We start from the raw sequence: 6,267 nt of genomic DNA on the forward strand, positions 1-6,267 counted from the left end.
CCCATTTTCAACCTCCAATTCAGTTTCTTCCCTTCACGTGAGTTGTTCACTGGAATGCTTTGTCTTTTATTTTTCACCACTCAGAACTCAAGCCCTAACTTTTTTGATTCCTCATACTGTGATCTCTAATAGAACACAAACTTTCCCCCATGTTTAGCTGATTTAAAGATCTGTAAAATGAAAATATAGATACTAATTTATTGGAAAAAATCCACCTATAAGTGGACCCATGCAATTCAAACCTGTGTTGTTCAAGGGTCAACTGTATATCTATTTTGTTTAGTGATGTTTCCTCAGTGTCTGGAAAACTGCCTGTATGTGATGGCTCCCCAAAAAATATTTATTGAAAGAAATAACAGCAAACACTACCCATTGGATACTTACAGATTTTAAGATAAAGACATGGAACAGAATTTTGGAGATTTTGGCTCAAAGATACATGGCCTGGTATGTCTAGGTTAACAAGGAGATGCATTTTATTTTTTTAAAATTTTATTTATTTATTTATTTATTTTTGGCTGTGTTGGGTCTTCGTTGCTGTGCGCGGGCTTCTCATTGCAGTGGCTTCTCTTGTTGCGGAGCACAGGTTCTTGGCGTGCAGGCTCAGTAGTTATGGCACACGGGTTTAGTTGCTCTGCAGCATGTGTGATCTTCCTGGACCAGGGATCGAACCCGTGTCCCCTGCATTGGCAGGCGGATACTTAACCACTGCGCCACCAGGGAATTCCAAGAAGATGCATTTTAGTAAGACAGTACAGCTAACAGATTGCGCTAATAGCATGGATTATCAAATGCTTCTACAATAACTTTTAGACTGCAGCAAAATGAAAAAAACGAGTTTCCAAGAATCTATAAATCAACATAGCATATTAAAGTGTTGTAAAAAACTAAGCAAATCTATATTTTTCAACCTCTCATCCTGTCTAGAAGATGAAACACGATCCTGTTATGAACTGGCTTAGGTAAGTCCTATTGGTTGAAGTATGGAGACTTTAAGATTTTCTTTTTATTAGTCGTTAGTTAACTACTGAGAATTTTCATCTTAAGCAAACTTTCTTGTAAGTATCTGAGTAGGTGTGTTGGACCTCAGCTTCTTCGTCTGTAAACTGTGGATATAACAGTTCCTGGATATTGTGGTGAGGGTGAAATGAGTTAACACATGCAAATTACTCAAAGCAATTACACAAAGAACAGTGCCTGGCTCATATTAAGTGCCCAAGAAATGTTACCTATTATTACGAAAAGCTTGTATTAGTGCTTTAGTTCCTTTATTATTTTATTTGAATAGCAATTTCCTCTATCAGAGAACTTATTTATACATCACCTTATCTGAACTGCATGAAAGATTCAGCACTTAGTGTTTGCAGGGTGCCAGAGATACAAAGAAACGTAAGACCCAGTCCCATCTTTGAGAAATTTGCAATTGAGTTCCAGCAAAGTACTTTATCCTATGGCTTGCTTTTAGAAAATACCGCTCCAAGGGAGCTAAATTTGGACTGTCAGCTTTTTACCAATTAGGATTCTCTAGGTTGCAAGTAAGAGAAGCCAGCTCAGACTGGCTTGGGCTACAAAGTGGATTTGTTAACCCATGTATGGGGCAATGAAAATAGTGTGGATTAATTGGGGGTAATTGGCGAGGGGTTCCATAGTGTTCACTTTAAGGCCGAGATTTTAAAAAAAAGACTGGGAGTTCCCTGGCAGTCCAGTGGTTAGGACTCCACGCTTCCATTGCAGGGGGCTCGGGTTCAATCTCTGACCAGGGAACTAAGATCCCACAAGCTGTGTGGTGCGGCAAAAAAAAAAAAAAAAAGAAAAGAAAAAGAGGCCTAGATTTTCCTATCTGTTGTTTCCTGTCATCACAGGGATGGCATCAAACCAAGGCTGTGGCCCCAGTAAACCTCTCTTTACATTTCACTGGTCCAGACTGGGTCAGATGCCCATTCTACTGCCAATCAGTGGTAATGAAGATCTTTCCTAGGCCAGTAAGGCCCACCACTGAAGCTAGGGGTCGAGTGAACACCTGAAGAAAAACAGGGCTCTATCCTGAAGACAGAGGGCAGGATGAATGCAGAGTACACAACCAACGATTCCCAGCCTACCCTCCGAAGGGGGAACTGTATCTTACTTTTCTTTATGTTCTAACACGTTCTGTGCCAGCTGCACAGAAGATACTTAATAAATACTAGCAGAAAGACTGGGTAGTAAATAGATGTAGGAAGAATTATTTATTCACCTTACGTAAGCCTCCTGAGTCCGAGAAATGTTTGTCCCAGGAACTAGCATGACCAGTTCTTTCTTGTTTAATTGCCTTTTCCCTTAGCAATATAACCATGGGTTCCATCTAGTCCCAGTGGTGCTAGAGGGGAGGTCTGGATTGACCCTTCCTTCTGGAGCCCCATCGTTGATTAATTATAAGTTGTGATGTTCCTCATTCATTCCCAGGTCATGGGGCATCTTTTGGCTGGTTGGTATCATACGTCATGGTAGATGAGTCAATCTTCTAAGGTTTGTGCCCAGAGAAATTGCCATTTAAGCTCCCTCTGTATTTCAACTCTGAGGTTAGGGAAGCAGATGTTGATGGACATCTAATTAGCATCTTAGGAGTGATCTCCCCATCCTTAAACTGTTGTTTAATCAGTTGTCCCAGAGAGACACTGAGAGCCTCACTGGAATGTTGCTTCATGCAGAAAAAACAACCCAGCCTAGCCTCCCAAGTCACCATATGTAATGACAATGGTAACAACTATAGTAAAAAAAAAAAAAAAAAAAAAAGCAAGTCTAATGCCTGGTCACAAGTAAGAGTAATGTTAGGTACATGTGACATTGGTAAATGTGTTACATCCCTGGAATTAACCCTTTGACTTGCATGCTCAGCATCTCTTTTATCTCATCTCTAACTGAGACAGCGTCCATATTTTAGGGGTAGACTTGGGGTAACCAAGTACACACAACCACTGCATAATATCATCTACAATAGTCATTTAAGCTTTGGGGGAGCTAAAAGCAAAGTCAGGAACCACTTTATTCTGAGACATCACTACCACATTAATTAGATATGCTCTTACTGGTAAGATCAGCCTTCTTGGTGAGCAAACAAAGGCAGTTGCTTGATGGCTTAAGTTAATCTTGATGTGACCGTTCTAGGAAAAGAATATTTTTTTCCAAAGAGGAAAGAATTATTCAAAGTCCTTGCATGAATCGTCTATTTCTAGGGGTAATTTCTCTAATATTTATGTTTACCTCGAATTTTATTTTCTCATGCTTTCATGAGTCACCAGTACCTCTTTTGACTGGCTTATTCTTTCTTCAGAATTATGAATGCCTTTAATCTAAACGCTCTTTTGTGTTCTGCCTTCAAATCATTCCAGTTTTCTTCCAGTGACTTTGTGTCTATTAGTTTACACCTCTGCAGAGAAAAATTTTAGGAGACTGGATTCTACTCCCTTCAGATGAGTTAACCTCTGCAAGCTTCAGTTTATTCCTCTGTAAACTGTGGACAGGAATGATAATGGTTGTGGTACTCTACCCGGATCTCCTCTTCAGGACCTATGCTTCCTCCAACCCCCAACCCAAAGCTGTGCTCCTCACTGGGAATTGTCCTGCACTGCAAGGGAATTGCCTCCCCTAGCCCCTCGCCCCAGTGGGGCTCACCCAGAACCAGAGATTCTGCTCCTAGAGGGTTGGCTGAGACTCAGTTGGAACCATATTTTGGGGCAGATTATCTCTTTGCCTAATCTTGCATTCTTCACTACCTGTGGTTGTATCTCCCAAAGCGCCCCCAATCTTCCTGTATGTCATTGACTGATGACATTCACATTTCTGCCTGATCTCATCAATCAGATAGTCCTTTGAGAAAAGTAATAACTAACTCAAGGCAAAGTTAAGTTGTCTTAAGTTTGTTATTTGTCCCTAAACTCACTCTTCTTTTGCCCTGGGGCTCTTCATGGTTGCCTCTTTCCCCTCCAACAATTCCAGCCCTCCAGTTCCTTACTGCTCACACCTTCTTGCCCTAGAAAAATAGGTGGGAAGGGAAAAGACTTGGTAAACTTATTCTCATTGAGGCTGAATATATTACCCCTTAGCTTTCTAAGTTAGACTTCTTTTGAGATTCTCTCTGTGTGCCTTTTCTTTTATTATTATTGTTCCCTGTATTATGACCACAACTGCCCTTCCGTAATTTCTGGTTTTCAGTCTGGTGTGAGATCAGTCTTTTAAAATTGGCCTTCTCAGACAGGAAATATCTTAGATTCTTTCAAAATTCATGCCATTGGCCTTCCCTGGTGGCGCAGTGGTTGGGAGTCTGCCTGCCGATGCAGGGGACACGGGTTCATGCCCCGGGCCAGGAGCATCCCACATGCCGCGGAGCGGCTGGGCCCATGAGCCATGGCCACTGAGCCTGTGCGTCTGGAGCCTGTGCTCCACAAAGGGAGAGGCCACAACAGTGAGAGGCCCACGTACTGAAAAGAAAAAAAATTCATGCCATTAATTGCTACCGCTAGTACAAAGAAAATTTCCCTATTCGTACGAACATCATGAGGTAAATTGGCCTTAAAGGATGCAGTTTTACCAAACAAAATGAATAAAATTCTAAGTGGATTTCTAAACAATCAAGGTGGAAAAAGTAAAAAGAGAGAGTTGAAAATATAAATGTGAAAGGCAGCTCAACTTTCAAAGGTATCAAGAATTGGGTTGATTTGCAGATGGAATAAGGCCTGGCAGGCAATAAGGGGTTCTTTTCTCTTTTCTTTTTTTCCTGGCGTATGAACTCATAACAGCTAAATTTTTCTCCCACATTATATTAGGCAGGAGTCTCAGTTGAAAGTGTTAGAGAACTCAACTCAAATTAAGTTAAGCAGAAAAGGCGATTTACTAGAAGGATTCTGGAGAAACTCAGAAAACCCAAGGAGCTGCAGGAAACAGGGCAACTCATGGGATTCAGGGACTAGACCTGGAAATCCGGTTCCACCAGTCTCTCTTTTCATCTTTGATCTCTGCTCGTTTGTGTCTGGTGTTGTGGGCTGATACCTTTGTCCTTTAAAAGGTTTTGAAGTCCTAATGCCCAGTACCTGTGAATGTGACCTTATTTGGAAAGAGAATTTTAACAGATGAGCAAGTTAAGATGATGTGTTAGTTTGTTGGGGTTGCCATAACAAAGTACTACAGACTGGGTGGCTCAGACAATATAAATTTATTTCCTGAGAATTCCCTGGAGGCCCAGGGTTAGGACTCTGTGCTCTCACTGCCGAGGGCTCTGGTTCAATCCCTGGTCAGGGAACTGAGATCCCACAGGCTGCGTGGCATGGCCAAGAAAAAAAAAAGAAAGAAATTTATTTCCTTACAGTTCTGGTGGCTGGAAGTCTAAGATCAAGATGTTGACAGGGTTAAAATGGTCCTCAAAAAAAAGCCCTATCTTTTTACCCTGTAACTACCCTTCAAGGACTCTGTTCTAAAAAAGCAATAAAACATGCTGATAAAAATTTACCCACCAAGATTTTCATGATAGCAATAGTTCCTATCATGTCCCTCCCCAGCTCAACGTTTTCAGTAACTTCCCATTTCACACAGAGATAAAGCCAAAATCTTCACCAAAGGCCTAGAAGACTCTCTGTGACCTACATCCTTGTGACTTTTTTGACCTTTTCTCCCAGGACTCTGCTCCAGCCACACTGGCCTCAGTTCTCAAATACACCAGGCAAAGGAGCACCGTCTCAGGGCCTTTGAACTTGCTACTCCCTCTGCCTGGAATGATCATCCTTCAAGTATGAGCATGACTTGCTCCCTCTCTTCTTTCAAATCTTCTACTTAAATGTCACTTTGTCTGGGAAGTCTTCCCTTCTGCCCTGCCCCCATTTATCATCCTTCTTCTACACTTTTTCTCCTTAGCACACATACTTCTGTAATACCAGATATTCTACATATTTGTTTTGCTCTGCGTTGGAAATTGAATACCTTCTAGGTTCTCTATAACACATGGATGGTATGATGACCAGCTGGCTCCTTGCCCTGGAACGTTTCTTCTCTGCCTGATTAAAATTCTTGAACTTCCTTTGTGTGGAGCTGCACCCCTCAGGCCTGCAAGCCCTTTACTTGCCCAGCCTTAAGGCTGAAGAAAGAGCTCAGAGTCAGGGACAGAGACATCACTGGTTTAATGGATGGGAGAGCTTACATGTCTAAAGCAAGGTCCTGGAGCTACACCCCACTGTCACCCCACCGTCTGTAGAGGGAGGGCAGGGCATGGCAGAAGTCTTTGGCTGGGGAGGAATGTGT

The sequence above is a fragment of the Mesoplodon mirus genome, assembly GCF_964341445.2.
Source record: "Mesoplodon mirus genome assembly, chromosome: 5".
NCBI lineage: Eukaryota > Metazoa > Chordata > Mammalia > Artiodactyla > Ziphiidae > Mesoplodon > Mesoplodon mirus.